The sequence below is a fragment of the Pogona vitticeps genome, chromosome 2 (genome assembly GCF_051106095.1).
Source record: "Pogona vitticeps strain Pit_001003342236 chromosome 2, PviZW2.1, whole genome shotgun sequence".
In the NCBI taxonomy this organism is placed as follows: domain Eukaryota; kingdom Metazoa; phylum Chordata; class Lepidosauria; order Squamata; family Agamidae; genus Pogona; species Pogona vitticeps.
Genome location: NC_135784.1, coordinates 47,717,514 through 47,735,868, shown reverse-complemented (window position 1 = coordinate 47,735,868; position 18,355 = coordinate 47,717,514).

Genomic DNA, 18,355 nt, shown 5'->3' with positions numbered 1-18,355 from the left:
CTTTATGAGCCTGCCCAGGTGTTAAGATCATCAGGAGAGATGCTTTTTTCTCACAGGTGTGTTTAGAGGGGACACAGAAGAGGACCTTCTCTGTTGCTGCTCCCAGACTCTGGATCTCCCTCCCATGGGAGACCAGGCTGGCCCCATCTTTGCTGTCCTTCCACAAGCAGGCAAAGACCTTTCTCTTCATGCAAGCTTTCCTTTAACAATTGGATGCCTCAGTGGGTTTTTTGAATGGATAGTTGCACCTTACTGCTTTGAATATATTTTCCACATTCTATTCAGCATCTTGTGGTGTGATATTAGTTTGATCGTTTTTTCCCTATTTATATACAGTACTTATATGTTGTTTAAACTTTAAATATTGTATTTAAATATACCTTGGGTTCTTTTTAAAAAGAAAGGTAGGATATAAATAAATAAATAAATAAATAAATAAATAAATAAATAAATAAATAAATAAATAAATAAATAAATAAATAAAAAAATAAAAATGAATTTTGAAAAGTTGTACTTCAGTAGCTTAGGTGCTGCTAAGTAGAATAGTTTAGATGCTCCCCCAAAAAGAAAAAAATTGCTCCCTATAACTACTAGAGGCAGCTAGTAGGGTTGGTTTGCTTTGTTTTTTAGGGAAAAAAGGTGAACAAATTGGGGAATCGCTGTAGTCGGTGCAATCCCCAAGTCAAGGGCTGAGCATATGCAGACCCTACACCTCTAGAACCTGCCCATTCTTGGTTTGTTTATTTATTTTATTTATTTTTCTCATTTATAGTCTACCTTTCTCCTTCTGAGGGGACTCAAAGAGGTTCACAGTGTTAACAGATAGAACTAAACATACCAATAAAATGTACATTAAAAACAAATTCAACTATAATAAAAATTAAAAACACATTGAATGATTAAGGACATTAAAAACTTGAAAAACAAACCTACTCAGCTAAAAACCAGCAGTCAAGTATTTAGTTATAGTGATTAAAAGCCTGCCTGAAGAGATGGGTCTTCAGCTGGTGGGAAGGTAAATGGGAGGCAACCAACCTAAGCTCCCAAGCTAGATCATTTCACAGCCTGGGAGCAGCCACAGAGAAGGCCCTATGAATGTTCCCAAGTTCCTAAGGCAGGAGAAATTCTGACAGCTGTTATCTCAAAACAAGAATATGCACACCTCTAATGGCTTCCGGGGATTCACAGTGTGGTGTAGAGCAGTGGTCCCCAACCTTGGGCCTCCAGATGTTCTTGGACTATACCTCCCGGAAGCCTTCACCACCACCTCTGCTGGCCAGGATTTCTGGGAGTTGAAGTCCAAGAACATCTGGAGGCCCAAGGTTGGGGACCACTGGTGTAGAGGACAGAGTGATGGACTAGGGCTCTGAAGAACAGGGTTCAAATCCCCACTTGGCCATGGAAACTCACTGGAGAAGTGGGACTGGTAGAATTACACCTTCAATATCTCATTTACCTTGAAAGCCCTATTAGAGCTGCTCTATGTCCGTTCTGACTTGATGGCGCAGAACACACGCACAATGGCATCCAACACATGGTAGGACAGGAAGAAAAAGAAGGAATTTGAACTGGATTATGGCCTTTGAATGCAGTTTGTGTAGGAAGCATTGTTTTAAGCTGAACAATTTGGTGCCAGAGAAGGAAAAGGAGAGCCTGAGGACTTCTGCCCTTCTGATTGCTGCAAATGGCAGGAAAGTTTGAAATTAATAGCACCCGTTGTAAAAAAAAGGGGGGGGGGAGGAAAAGAAATAAAAGAAACATTTATTGCTTCAGAAACAGCCCCATGCTTCTGACATTTCCATATCAGTGTAACATCCTCCTGCTTTTAGCACCAGGAAAGCATAAAACAAGCTCTTACAGCAAACACCATGAATTTTTCTGTCCTTTTAAACTTTAGCTTGGTAAGGTTGCATATACTATAAAAACAGAGCGAGAGAATGGAAGAGTTTTATTCTACATAAAGCAATTACCATTGCTGTCAGCAGCAGCGAAATTTACTGCTGAAGGAAAAGGATAAGGAGAAAGGGATCGGCAAAGTGGCTGAGATAAAAAGCGAGCCAAGACAAACATTTCTGTGGATCAGGCAAGTAATTTGACTTTGTTCAGGTGTCACAGTCAAATATGCTGAATTAATTTCATCCGGCAGATGACTCCTTGGAAACTAATGGTTTCAGACAAAAAGTCATTTCATGATTTTCTCTTGTTTTAGTCTGATCTAGTTGCCATAAATGGCACTAGGAACAAGCATGCACTCCATGGTCCAATTAGTACTGTTTGGGGTTATATTTGCTTGTCCTTCTTTGTTCTGGTTTCTTCTTCAAACGTTGGTGTCTGTTTGTGCGAGGATTAGTGAGGTGTGTAGTTCTTTTGAAAACTGGACAAATAGGTAATCTTGGCCAAGCAGTCTACTGCCAGTCCTATTCAGTCACCAATGTCATCATGAGAAGCTGCACCTTGCCCAGGGGTGACTTTAAGACCAGGCCAAGCTGGGCAGGTGCCTTGGGCATCAAAGTAAAAGCAACGGTCCTAGACCCAATAAGCCTGAAATGTTTCTGGAGAAAAAACTGTTGGAGCTGAGGCTGTTCTACTTTGGGCACATCCTGAGAAGGCAGGATTCTCTGGGAAAGACAATACTGGTGGAAGGCGACAGGAAAAGAGGCATACCAGATATGAGATGGATTCACTCCCTAAATGAACCACTGTCTTGAGTTTACAGCAACAGTAATAATAAATAATCATGTGCCTTCATGTCACTTCTGACTTATGTTGACCCTTTTCAGGGTTTTCCAGGTAGAGAATAGCAAGAAGTTGTTTACCATTCTCTTCTTATGGGGGCGCTCCGGGACTGTACAGCTTTCCCATGACCACATCATGGTCACGTTCCTTGAAAGAGGTATAGTGGGGAATCGAACTCCCAAACTCTGGCTCCAAGCTAGATATCTAAACCACTGAGCTATCCAACCAGTTTGAGAGTCCTATTAGAGTCTCTATACATTGTTTCTGACTTGATGGCACGTAACAGATACATACACATAATGGGTACCTTCAGGGTTGACTATAGGATTCCAAGCCTTGTTTCTAGTGTTTATAACTGTGGTTTAAAACATCTAATAGTATATTTGCACTCTACTTGCGGGAGGCATGGTGGGGAATTAAACTCGCAGCCTCTGGCTCCACGGCCAAATACCTAAACCACTGAGCTATGGTAGAAGCAAAGGCAACATACAAGGTTACAATAATTTCAACAGGGCTTACACGGTCCTAATTTCAATTGTGTTTTATGTAGATCCTAGCCATCCTGGGCTCCTATGAGGAAGCAATACAATATAATATAAATGCTGCAAATGTGCATTTCTGGGAAAAACAATGAAGATCACAAGTGGACATTAGTATCTCAATACATGGTGCTAGGGACCTCAACTGCGCTAATCCACAATAAATAATAGCCTGCTAATTAAGCCAACATCTGTATTTGCATGGCAATCTTCTGTTTGGTACCTAATGAGCTTTCTTCAGAAGAAGGATTATTGAATATGCAATCAGGACATATTTTACTCTTTTGGAAGCAAATGATAAGTTGTAGTGGTATTTCCCACTTGGGCTGAGCTTTGGAAGATTAAAGCACTTCTTTTAATTATGACCTTTGTGTTCTTATGTTTTCAAAGTCCTTTTGTCTTTATTGGCAGAAGTGGTTTGTCATGATTGAGGCGATTTCAGCTATCTCTTCATCTGCCAAACAAACTTTGGCAAACCTCCAGATGTTGGTGGAAAGTTTTAGCAAAGCAACAACACAATGAACAGAGACAATTCCTGTTCTGGGTGCCTTGCTCACTGAGGCTGCCTCTCATTCCTTCTTTGCAGCTGCCCGTTTGCATCGTTATTTTTGTTGCTGGTGAATCGGTGTCCAGTCGGCATTGCCTGTTAGCATTTCTCAAGCCCAAATAACCAGAAGGTGGACCTGGGAATAGGCGTCAGAAAAAGCTTATTTATTCTCTTTGACCATTGCTTCCTCCTGCACCTCTTGTTAAATTTGAAACTGCAGCCTCAAGAGGACTGACATCAACTCTCATAGACGTGTACCACCAATTTTTGGACTCTTCTCTACAGTTTTTCTGCACTATCCATGAAGGAGATGTGCCAAGCCTGAAGAATTTTCTTAATGAAAACATACAATTTGCTTGATTTCTTAGTGGCCCAATAAAAGGCATCACCCACTCTTACATTTGTGCAATCTTGTCAGACTGATATTCTCGGGGTCCATCTATCAGTCTTCCTCACTTTAGCTTCCTTTCATGTTTCTGTAAGGAGCAGGCATGCTGTCTCTCCTTTGCCACATGCTCTTTGGAATACAGTAGTGCCTCGCTAGCCAGTTACCCTGCATGACAGTTTTTTCGCTAGACATTGACTTTTTGTGATGGCAAAACAGTGATTCCTATGGGGGAATTTCGCTGGACAATGTTTGGTCCCTGCTTCGCAAACCGATTTTTGCTAGACGACGATTTTGAGAGCTCCCTCCGCACTCGCAAAACAGGTGTTTTCAGGACCTAAGCTTTGCAAGACAGCGATTTAAACAACTGATCAGTGGTTCACAAACTGACTTTCCTATGGCCGATCTTCTCTAGACGATGATTCTTCCCCACTGGAACACATTAAACAGGTTTCAATGCAATGCAATGGGGAAATGTTTTTCACTAGACGATTGCTAAACAGCGATTTCAGTGGAACAGATTATCATCGTCTAGTGAGGCACCACTGTACTTGTTTATGTAGTTAGGATTAGAGATAGGCTTCCCTACCTAAAATGTAATTTTTTCAATACAAAAATTCTATTATTTGGTTTCAACTGCTTCTCCTGCTTTATTCTACATTGTGACTGACTGCACACATATCTACAAAACGCCTATGCTGCTACAGAGAGAAAAAAAATTAATATGTCCCTTCTCATGTTGTGAATACTCAACAAAATGTACAAACAATAAAAGCTACATTGATTGATAATCTAAATCAGTGCACAAATAGTGTTTTCAAATTCTCCACTCTATCTGTGGGATGGCAGACTGGTGGATCGATGGATTGCTTTCACTGAATTTCTCCAGAGGAAAATAAGAAATTCTCCCACAGTTTCTCAGAGATGAGCCTCACCATTAATAGAAAGTTTTCTTTCTACTTCACATCTTTTCATTGCTCTGCAGCTTCCTTGACAACCCACACTTGCTGGTCTGAAAAATTAAAAGAACCAAGAAATCCAAAGCAGAAAGAAATACAGTGGGGTCTTGACTTGAGAACTTAATCCGTATTGGAAGGCGGTTCTCAAGTCAAAAAGTTCTCAAGTCAAATCTGCATTTCCCATAGGAATGCATGGAAAACCATTTGATCCGTATCTGCTCTTTTCCGTCCATAGAAACTAATGGGAAGCTGCTATTCCGTCTTCAACCACTAGAGGGGGATATTTTGTTTCTTTTTTTTCTTAGGTCAAGAAAGGTTCAGGGAAGGCAGGGAAAATACAGTCCAGGCAGTACCAGGCAGTCTGAAGACTGTCTCCCAATCCACTCTCTAAACGCTGGGAGGAGTGAGGAAGCAGACAGGCACCCTTTTCACTGGCCAACAGTTAACTGAAAGTTCACATTTTGCACTTTCCCTGCCTCCCACGTGGGTTTTTCCAGTTCTTAACTCAAATCTAAGTACTTAAGTCAAGTCAATATTTTCCTATGAGAGCGGTTCTTAAGTCAAAATGTTCTTAACTCAAGCCGTTCTTAAGTCAAGACCCCACTGTAATTGACAGCTCAAGAGTCAATGAAAAGTCCAATCTCTCCTTGAAACCCCCTGGGAGAGAATTCACTTCCCCCTAGGACCAGCAGCCATTTTGTGAGGGAGGGATATTAGAGAATAGGCAAAGACTGCTATTTGCATCGCTTTAATTTTCAGGAGGTAGGTGGGAGAGCACTGGAGGTTTTTTTTTCACTGCTTTTAGGCAGCTGAAAATCTCAAACCAATTGATTGAGTGCCTATGTGTGAAAGTTGGGCCATCATGCAGAATATGAGTGGGGTGGGTTACAGTAGCATTAGGAGTAGGACCTCAGCTATATACATTATAGTACTTGCCATGGGGATGGGGGAAGATAGGAAGGAAGTCAATGACTAATTGACTGACTGACTGTTGGGAGCTTTGCCTGCATAGTGAAGGTTAAGTGGAGCAGATGGCACTGAGTTTTACCTCACATCCCAACTCAGATGCCTTTATTTTTCTCATTTTCCTGTTTTTTTGTGTTTTTTTTTCTACTGAGATGTAAACAAATGCATACAAATACTTTAAAGTATTCTGATACAACTTTGATTTAATGAGCTACAAATTAGCTCAAAGCAAATTGGCTGTGGTTTGTAAAATAAGTAATTCAGACCAAATTGAAGTGGAGAAAACCTGCACACCCCTAGACCTTACTAGTGGAGGTCAGTTTGGTCCCCTCCATGATACCCTCCGTAGCGGGCAAATAAAGTCTCAGGGGCATCTACATCCAGCATTTACTCCAAAGTTTACATCTGATTTGGTACAGACAAAATTTAATTAAAAAAAAAACAATGATTACACCATGCAAATATTAATGCAGGGAAGCACAATTGAGAATTATATCTTTTTCATGGGAATTATTTTTTTCTTTCATGGTGTGACTTCATTGGAGAGCTGAATTGGCTTTGCTTTGATTCACAGCCTATTTTATGTCTGAAATAATAGGCAGTGCTCACACAGGGGCTGTGTGGATTGATTTAGAAGTTCACTATTCATAGCAGATGTGATATTATTCACATTCTAGCCCACAGACTGTCCTCCCTCCCTCCCTCCCTCCCTCCCTCCCTTCCTTCCTTCCTTCCTTCCTTCCTTCCTTCCTTCCTTCCTTCCTTCCTTCCTTCCTTCCTTCCTTCCTCTGGTCCCACTTATGCTTATCCATTTATGGGGGTAAATGCAGAAAATAATGATGATGATCTAGTGAGAAGGTGATAGGGTGATTTAGCACTAATATCCTATATGTAAGAAATTTTTAAAATAAAAAAACACAGGGGAAGTTTAGGGGAGAGGGTAGAATATGGGGTCTGTTTCCCTGCTTTAGAACATCACACCCAAACTGCCCATATCACCAAACCACCACCTACAGACATTCTTCTGTCTTTACAAGAACATACCACAACTCTATTGTTGCCTGATCTGATACAAAGAGGTACTTGTGAAAAAAGCATCATATGTCTCCAAAGAATTTTGTAAAAACCACAGCTTCTTGTAGTCATCTGAACAGTTACAGTTATTTCATAGATATCAGTACAGATTCTCTTTGGAAAACTGCAGATCACAACAGATTGTATTTTTCCCTCCTGTGTAGTCACACTCTTATTCAGGTTGGCTTTTGACAACTTAGTAGCTGCTAAGGAAAAGACTTTTCAGAAAATTTGCATTTCTTTCTTTATTTCCTGATGCCAGGTGGTGTAAATACTAAAGGTGGTGCCCTATATGCAGCCTTTATAGACTTTAAATCTGCATTTGACCTCATACCAAGAGAAAGTCTGTGGTCCAAATTCGAGACCACAAGTATTGATAAACGGCTTCTGCTGTTGATGCAGCGACTTCATGAAAACACACATTTGCGGGTTCTATGCAACTCAACGGGGATCTTATCCAGCCAAGTCCCTGTGCTTAATGGAGTGAGACACGGATGCATATGAGCCCCCCACTCTATTTAATTTCTATATCAATGGCTTAGTTGGAAACTTAAGTACTGTAATCCCAACTTTCATCAACCTAAGCTTGCCTCTCACCCAATTTCACGCCTACTTTATGCGGATGATGCCGTTTTATTGTCAACAATGTGTGTAGGCTTTAGAAGACTTTTGAGATCCTTCTCCTTCTACTGCAATAAAGAACAACTAATAATTAACTATGCCAAAACCAAGACTGTGGTTCTTAGTAGAAGGAGAATAAAGCATAAGTTGTCTCTAAATGGACATCCTGTAGAGCAAGTATCATGCTACAAATATCTTGGCATAGTCTTCCAGTCTTCTGGATCCTGGCTTACTCATGTAAACCTCGCAGCAATGTGTGCTCAGAAATATACTGTAGCACTAACCAGATTTTTCCATACTCATGGGGGTAAACATGTTCCATCAGCAATACAAGTTTTTAAGGTCAGGATTATTTCACAAATGCTTTATGGCTCTCAACTGTTCACCTGACCATGTTGGCTAGTTGGAGAAATCTAACTTTCTTAAGAAATCTGTTCTGTGAAGCAATCTAAATTTCCTTTTCTTTAAGTATTTTACTCAGTGGCCCCTGCTGTTGCTAGCTTACTAACAAAGACAAATATTCCTTCACTTTTTTCCCAAATACATGGCTCTCTCCTCTTATAGAACAATCCCCTCAAACATTTGGGGTGGGGGAGAATTTTTACATAAAGAGATGTTGTAAAGCATCTCTTTTATAGAAATGTAAAGAATTGATTGATTGATTGATTGATTGATTGATTGATTGATTGATTGATTGATTGATTGATTGATTGATTGATTGATTGATTGATTGATTGATTGATTGATTGATTGATTAAGAGTTCTGGAACCAAAATCAAGATACTGAGTTTCTGTGCTGAGTTTGTATGTTTGTCTTATATAGCGTAACGAGAGACATTGTTGGGAAAAGATGGCATAGATACCATTGGCCAATGAAAAAGTAAAAGTACCCTTGATCTTGTGTGTGTTATTGTTAGGTCCTGTAATTGTGTTGCAAAAATAAATGCGGAGGCAGAGCTGACATCTGGGTTTGTGAACGTTTTTAGTGGGTTGCTGTCTTTGGACAAATATTTGCAGCATAAACAGCATATGGGCTCACAGGCATATCTCTGCCAATCTAATTCCGTACTAAAATATTAACATGAAAAAGATTTATATTTCACCATTCTGCAAAAAACTGGGACTTAAGCTGGGAAATAAGTGGAGAACCCGGGTGAGAGACTTAAATCCACTCTACTGATTCTGAACGAAGCAGCTTGTTCATTGTCTAGCACTGGCTAACTCTTGCGACAGTCATAAACAGGATGAATTTCCTTCCCTGCTATAATCTGCATATATAAACAGAAAAAATGTATGTGCGAGACACAAGAGAGTGTTACCTGCTACTGCTGTGGTCTCCATCAATTTACAAGGCAAGGAAGGGAAGTGGACATAACTTCTGAGTGACAAGCAATAGTTTTGATGGGGCCAGGTAAACACATATATAACTTCCGCAAGAAGTGCTTGAATTTCATATTCTAGCTTGGAGCAATTTTTAAAGAAAAATGCCAAGTTGTAAATGCTTGAAATTAACACACTTTTCTTCCCCTGAAAGGCTGACAGATCATTTGTTTCAATGGTGCTAGCAGGCAGAAGGGCCCAGCCGAAACACTAATACTAGTCTATTTAAAACACAATAGGAAAACCAAAATAGAGCACAGGGGGTTTCTGCCAGCAGTGCAGCAGCCTGGTGGTTTTATAGCTCTTTCTAAAAATTTCTCAGGGGAGCCCTGGTCTTTTGCCAGATGTGAGGAACAATGAGTCTTCCAAAGGCCATGAATGAGGGGCGGGGGAGAGAGACAGGGAATATCCTCCCTCATCTTGTCATCCGCACATCACATAACTGTTTAGAAATATTATGTCTCTATAGAGGTAGATGGCTAGAGTGTCAAAAATAGGATTAATATGTTCATCTGAGAAGTACTGAAATTGTGTCAGTCTCATCTTGCCTTTTGATTCACTTTCTGGTACATCACTTGATTCATTTTTTGTATATAGTACCATGTAAGATTATTCTTGGAATTCAGCTATTATTCCCGATCCCATCCCCCAAAGAAAAACTATTTTTCTGAGTTGTAACTGCATGGGCATATAAAAAGTAATGTGACTGACTTCTAAGTAAATTTGATGAGGCTCCTATGACCATATGAAGTTCACACACATATAGACACTGAGTTGAAGTAGGCCTTGATGATTTCCATAGCAATGCTTTCTTCTCCTTTGCTTTCCTGTTCTCTCTCAGAACCAAGAAGGGAGAAAAAGCATAAGGGCTACCCCATGGTGGAATAGAGAGCAGTTGGATTTTTTTTTTCCAACCCAACAAGAAGTCTGATTAATTTTTTTTGTTGGGAAAAAAACCCAGTTTTTCTGGGTAACAGAGCAACACCAAGGGTATTTCTGTGGAAAATCGGTAAATCCTGAGGGAAACATTTGGCAGAATACGATGTAAACATATAAATAAGAATGTGATCCATGCTGTAGAATCATACATGAATTCTTAACACGCTGAACTAAATGGCTTGGCAGTTTTTCACTAGTCTAAGGTTTAAAGATTCATGGCATTTGTGGCCTTCAGATGTCAACCTTCCAAAAAGAAGCCAGCATATTTATGTATGTTGTCCTGACAGCTTTAGCTATTGGGCAGTTCATACGTTGAGTGAATAATAAATAAATAAGCAGCAGAACTAATTACATAAGAAATACAGAAAGAAGTACGCATAGCCCAGTTAACAGTTATGTCACTCTAATCTTAGAAGCCCTCTCTTGATTTGGGGATCAAAATGGAAGTAAAAAGTGAAGCATTAGTATATGCAGTGGTGAATTTTCCATCTACTCTTTAGTTCTGAGGTACAGGCCAAGGGACTTGTAGTTGGATGGAGCACTATAGTTAAAGGAATAAAATGCATGACACTGATGTTCCCTCTAATTTTCTAAATGTGTGGTTCTAGCTGCAACCACAACCAAATGGGTGACAACACTGGCTTAAGGTATAGGGCAGCAATGCTGTTCAGCTTAGAAGGAACATCTCCTGACACAATTCTGTCAGAGCCTGTGAGGGAACAACTGGCGATGAGACTTTGCCAGCAGTCGGAGCCCATTTTGACTCAGAGATTTCACAAGATTATCTCATCATACATGTCATAGACCTTAAAGATGGATATAATTTGTGTTCCACAATCCATATGTAGATGAACTAGAGGAGGTACTGCTGGGAATAATGGAGACCCTTGAAAAGTGTTCATAACACATACTTTTCAAATGCACACAAAGTAGTTCTTAAACATATTTTAGTTAATAAGGAGGAACTGTGTTCAGTGTATATGATTTTTACATGTGCACTTTGTTAGCTCTTATACAACAGCTGGAGACATACTCTAAAAAATAATACTGGGAATCCAGGACAGTTTATGATATAAAGAGGATCTAGGTGGTGCAGCTACATTTTGCATAAAACCCATTTTGTTCATTTGGTGACTGTAACTTCCACTTTTTCTTTCTCTTTGCTTTTTCCTCACCATCCGCCCCTAATGGCTAGAGCTTCTTCGACTTTTCTGTTTCCTTCCTCTTTCATACCAGACTGCAGGAATCCTCTCTTGATATGCATATACAAACATACATCCACACACAGTCTCACACACATATATACATACCAAGCTGGAGTCAAGAATGGGCAAGAATATATACTTGTATTGGGTAACAACTATGTAGGTTACATAGAAATAAGAGTAATGTTGCTTCAGCAGTTAAAAACACAGAAGTTAACATTTTAAATACTTGGGGTGCCTCCAGAACCCCATTCAAAACTGTTGCAAGGATTTGAACTAGAAATGGACAAGAACCAAGCTACGAACCAGAAAAACTGACCAATCAGGCTGGTTCGTAGTTGAGTTCGCAACCCAGTTCGGGGAGCCTGATTTGTCAACGCAAAACAAAGCGCCACACTTTTTCCAATCAGATCTTTCTTTCGCTTTGGCAAAATAGATGCCCGCCCACCCCTTTTCACTGCCCCAATTGCCTCCCTATCTGGTCTTGCCACCGTCACCACTGCCTGCCACCTCCATCAATCCTGCCGTCATCAGAGAGCGCAGGCCCAGCTAATCAGGACAAACAGCTGGGGGGGGCACTTGTGCAGAGGCAGCACTAATCTCCTTGCAGAGAAACCATTTGGTGCCTTTTGTGCATGCACTGGCCTGCCAGCTGATAAACCAGCTGGGGGTTGGGTGTGTACGCAGAAGGCAGTACCCGGACTCCTGGAAGGGAATCTACACTGCCAGGGGCAGCAGTGTTCGCATGACAATAGCAGCAGTGCAATAGGAGCAGGTAGCCTCCCCATGGAGAGGAACCGAAAACTGATCTGCAAGCCAGTAGTTTTCCAGTTGGTTTGTGGTGGTTCATGGTTTATAGCTAACCACGAACCATCATTTATCAGGTTCATGCCCATCTCTTCTTTGGACCAAGCCTCAAGGTGTCTTGATGTTGATTAGTACTCCTGCACCTCAGGATCTCTCTTACTCCCAAGGAAACTTATTTCTTCCACTTAGTGTGCCACTGCAGTCTACTGGGAAAATGTACATTTATTAACATTAACAGACATAAGTCTTTAAAACAAACAAGCAAACGATCTATAGTGGACATTTCTAGGGTTCTTTTAATTGTCATGCAAAGTTTCAGTAGTCTAGATTTCATGAGTCTTCAAGATGTAATGGAGACAAGCATCCATGTTCTCTTTTGTTATTATAGTGCAGCAAAATATCCAGCTGTGTATGTGCTGGAAACCCATTAGACCTATGCAGTCCCAGTCCTCAATCATGTACCCTGATTGAGGGTTGGGACTGCTATCAGAATTAGTGAGTGTTTTGTATGCTCCAAAAACAGTTTTGAATTGCTAGCCATTATTAACAGCAATGCTAGTATATAATAACATCAATGGCAGAATGAAATCATGTCTCTCCAGAGAATATATCCATTGAGAAAGGGACTGGTTTTTGTTGTCAGAAACAGAGCTGAAAAAGAATTGCTTCTGAACAGGTACTGAAGGCTTCCCAGTTTTAATATAAAGTTAACTTCATTTCAAGAAACCAGTTACCAATAGTAGTAGGAATCCTACTACTACCAATGCAATCTCATTCATGTCTATTCAGAAGGAACTGTCACTGAGTTCAAAGGGCATTGTTCTGTTCTTTCTCTCTTTCTTTCTTTCTCACTCACCCCACCACTCACAAAAATGAATCCCCAGCACAGACGAAATGCAATTGGAAAACACAAGAATCAAAATCACAGACTATCCAAGGAATGGAATACAAAAAAATGACCTTCACTTTGCACATTCTTTTCAAACAGCCATGGGTCAACTCCCTGGAAGATTTCTCTAACAGCAAGTTTGACATGATTCTTCAGGCAACACAAGGACAGGACAACGGAGGGCATCTTTTCAGGTCCAAGGCTCTCTATTCAGCCCACCTGAAAACCAAGGCAAAACAGGGATACCCAGAAGGTAAATTGACATTTTCACTCCTGAGCATGAGCCACATCTATTAGGAAACCAGCCTAGGTTTGCACTTCCTGGCTTCCTGGCATGTGAGCCAACATAAACTAGCCTTAACTCAATCAAGTCTTAAACTCGCATGGTATTTGGGTTTTTGTTTTTGTTTTTGTTTTTTTAATCATGGGGGGGAACCAAAATATGAATAAATGACTCTATGTAGAACATAATTTATGTTTTTCAGGGAATATAATGTAATAAATAACACACAAATAAATGAGACCAACATATGCTAAAATGATGTTCCATATTGCATTACGATCCACAGTAACTCATTAAGTGCCATGTTATTTCAGCCTTAAATTCTAAACTGTGTTCACCTCGCTGTGTGTTTAAATTCAAGAAAAGGCCTCAGCCTTTAAAAAGAGCACGTTGAACCTGGTTCAATATGTACAGAGGGAAAGATGTTATTTTCTCTACTTTTGAAAGAAAGGCAGAAGAGTTTCCCTCTTAACTGCAATGAAACACTATAATCTACCCATTGCCAATCTCCTCCAATTCACAGCAGGATCGCCACCTGCTTCTCTTTCACTCAAGCAGCCTCAACTCAGCAGGAAACAGCCTCCCGCTGTCAGGATTTCAATGCATTCTGAAAGGGGAAAGCGACAACTCAATTCAATTTTTGGTCTCAATGGGAAATACTATAAACAAATATATTAGGGAAGCAAAGGCGTGGCCAGTGGTGTGTTCCATTTGAATATATATATATCTGCACCTTTGAAAGTATGTGTCTAGACTGGAGCTCTGGAGGTTTCTTGTTAAGATTATTGAAAGAAGAAGAAACTGTAACTCAGACTTGTTAGAAGAGATCAGAGATTACTGAGCATGGAACCAACTGAGATTATGGCTTGGTTTTTATCTGTCTGCTTGTAGATTTTTAATTGCTTCAGTTTAAATTTGGAAGGAAGGAAGGAAGGAAGGAAGGAAGGAAGGAAGGAAGGAAGGAAGGAAGGAAGGAAGGAAGGAAGGAAGATGAGACTTGGTAAATTTCTCCATAATAGCACAATAGCTTAAATGAGTTAGCAAGATTCAGGATAGAGACAGACTTTAATCAACTTGTTTAACTTTATGAGTGAGGCTACAGAATTCAGATGGTACAAGGTCCAACTCAAAAATTATTTGAAAAGTTATAGTAATAGGTTTTGAACCAATGAAATTGTGACTTCTCAACCACAATCCTGCAAATAACTCACGAATAAGTTAAAATGTGTAACTCAGGGCTTACAGTATCTACATTTTCATTTGCCCCCCCCCATAAGCTCCATTCTAAGTGGATTTGATTCAAAATCATATGACTATTTGAGTGCTGCTTGTGTTCCCACCTGGGAGATGGCTGGCAACAGCAGTCCCTGTGTGGGGTTTTTGTTTGGGTCTCTTCCTTCCCCTTCAAAGAAAGCTTAGAGAGGGGCTGGTAATAAGTAATAAATGAGGTGCGTCCTAGGGTGCATTCTGGTTGAGATGTGCTTTTCCCACCACCCTTTATGCCCCTTCAGTCTCTCTCTCTCTCTCTCTCTCTCTCTCTCTCTCTCTCTCTCTCTCTCTCTCTCTCTCTCTCTCTCACACACACACACACACACACACACACACACACACACACACACACACACACACACACACACACACACACAGAGAGAGACAGAGGGGGCGGAGCTACCACTGAGCAAACTAGGTGACCGCCTAGAGTGCAGACCTGAGAGAGGCGCAAAATTGACTTGAGGGGTGCAGAACTTAACTCAGAGAAGTGCAGAACTGACCTGAGGGTTGAAGAACTAGAGATACAGTTTTATTCAGACTAGTTTCTTTTTTTAAAAAATGCAACGGAAAATTTATATTTTAAAGTTTTAAAATAAATACCACAACAGTGCTATGGAATATAATTATTTATAAAGTCTTATAATTTTTTTCCTATATACTGCAACCCAGGGGTAATTTAATAGAAAAAGGGCTGCTGGTACTCTCATTACCTTAACTCATTTCCATATATCATATTTATTTATTTATTTATTTATTTATTTATTTATTTATTTATTTATTTATTTATTTATTTATTTATTTAACTAACTAACTAACTAACTAACTAATTAATTAATTAATTAATTAATTAATTAATTAATTAATACCCCGCCTATCTGCTCAGAACGAGCACTCTAGGCGGCTATCACCCCTGGCATCAATAGAAGTAAGCAAAAAACCACTGGGTAAGTAAAAAATAAATAAATAGGAAGTTTCAGAGTTGCCAGTACTCCATACCTTGAGTCCCCTTCCCTGAGGTGACCCCTGCTGCAACCCCTATTTCTTACAAATGTCCCATTGACAGGGCTAATGGACAGGCAACAGTGGGGGAGAAAATTTTGGTGAAGATCCCGCGGCTTCCCTCTCTCACTTAGCTTTTGGTCTCTTTTAAGCTACATTCCCCCAGTTATAACTGGAGTCAGACTTCTAGTTTGGGAGGGACTCCAGCAATGTTCCCTCTAAGCCAAGTCTGTGAGAACAAATTCTACCTTGTGACCTCTGACCTGGAAGATCTACTAATTTCTTACTCATGCCTCTTATTTAAAAAATCCCAAATTTTGGGTGCCAGATCAACCCTACCCTAGTGCATGTTAGAGGGAACTATGGTTTCACTTTCAGTGTGGCAACTCTTACACTGCAACTGCAAGGCCTCTACAGGCATACCTTAGTTTATGAATTTAATGTGTTCTCTGGGATGTTTTGTAATGCAAAAAATTCGCTAACCGAAACACGGTTTCCCATAGGAATGCATGCATGGAGGGTGGCGCTATAAACCTCCCAGCTGCAATGCAAACTTTCTTCATATTGCAGGAAAAAAATCATAAACCGAGGCATTATTTTCAATGTATTTTTGTTCTTAATCAAATATTACATTCATAAACAAAGGTACCACTGTATTGAGCTGAACATACTTGCTTGGATGGTGTTCCCAATGACATTGGGGGAAAACATCCTAAGATAGAACTTTTATCTCCTTTTACTCAATTTTTACTTTTCAGTTACTTATGTTATCATTACACTGTATTTGGGAAACTGAACCCTGGGGGAGAGTAAGGCCTCCCTTATTGAAATAGCTTTGTTTGCCTGCTTGCTGAAGTTGTTGCATTTTGCTGGGTATAGGATGTGTCTCTATATACTGTATACATAAGATGGTATAGTCATGGGCACTGTTCTGAACTGCCTGAAAATGTGCTTGTACTCACTTATAGAATATCATCCACGTGGGCTGCTATTCTGAAATCACTGATGCACAATGGAAACAAAAGATATTGATGCTGAAGATCTGTGCTGTGAACTTGTAGCAATAGCTCGAAGACTTACTGTACAAAGTCTATGCCACCACAAGGAGTACTTCTCTTCATAGTGTGACAAAAACTCCTGGATAGTGTACCTGATGTTTCTGTTGCTCTAAGGATGCTTCTCACACTTCCAGTGTCAGTGGCTAGTGGTGAACGCAGTTTCTCAGAGCTCAAGCTTATAAAAACATATTTGCGCTCAGCAATGCTGCAAACTAGACTAGTTGGTTTGGCAACTATATCAAGTGAACATGCCGAAGCATCAGCCATTGACCTGAAGGAATCAGTGGCTAAACCTGCAAAAGAAAAGGCATGCAAAATGAGATTTTGATGTGGCAAAAATAGAAACATTTAAAAGACATTCCAGTTCATAGGATTATTTAAAAAATATTTGTGTGCTAAAACTGTTTTGTATTTGAGAAAGAAAACTGAAGACTGTTCTATTACTTGTTCTCTCAGTTTTTTTAAAATAAAATTTTCACAAGTTCAACTTTTATACTTTCTGTTTTTCCTACAATTTGTCTGTTTTTGAAAGTTTCACATGCATGCTCTTTTAAATAACCTTCTAGCAGAAAGGTATTTTTGCTCACATTCCGCCATGGCTGCTCCCAGGTTGTGTTGGACCCTCTAGTCCTTCCAGCAACAAGTAAAGGCATTTCTTTTTAGACACACTTTTTAATTATACTGAATCCTTCAGCCAGACACTCCTGTGATTTTAAGCATAATACTTTGAAGAGTATTTTAGACGTTTTTAATATTTTATATGATTGTTTTTATGCTATTCCGTATTTCTCTTTTACTGAATTACTTGTATCTTAATTATTGTGATGTATGTGATGTGCAATAAAAACCATGGCTGCTACATGGTAGCACCCCAGAGCTGCCGGCTTCTCCTTTTCCATCATCTGCATGCAGCCCCACTGGTATTTTGGAGGCCCCTGTCTCACCTCCCCACCCTCACATGGTACGTTCTTGTTTTCAGCCAAAAAAAAAAAAAAAAGGTGAATTGCTGTTCCTGCAAGCATTCAGCAGCAGCAATTCACCTTTTAAATAGATCACAGCTCCTCTCTCCACATTGAACACCTCCCAATGCTCATTTCCCAAGACTGGATATAGACTTTGGGCTACTTCCAGAGGCTTTCCTTCCACATTGTCTGTAGTCTATACAATCCCAAGGGGATCCCACATGCAAAAATAAAATATTAAATGATCCAGTCTGTATAGATGTCAGGAGATATTTCTGCATTTCTTTTCCCTTTGGCTTCCTCAGTCTTTTCTCAAGTGCCCAGTGCACCACATCTGATCTGTTCTCATTGCTTCCATGGCCCAGTCACTGCCAGATTTAACCCTGGTAGGGTCATTGTCTCCGTGGTCAAACAATTTAGCTGCTCTCTGACTTAGAAAGGCTACCCCTGTCTTTTCCCTTTCCTATGGCACATTTTGATTTGATATTATAGGTGCCTGACACTGCCTCAGCCCCTGGTGTTTGGATACCATTCAAATGAAAAACAGTGCAATCACAAAGATGACAATAGTTTTCCACAAGGATCTGGAAAGCCATAACTTAAGCTAAGAACTGCTTGGCAAATCCTGACCTTCTCACCTATTCTTTACTAACCCAATACTAGATGACGGGCACTGTAGTTATTAACAAAGGCAATCCTATAAGCCTGATATGAGGAAATGATTTAACACCTGC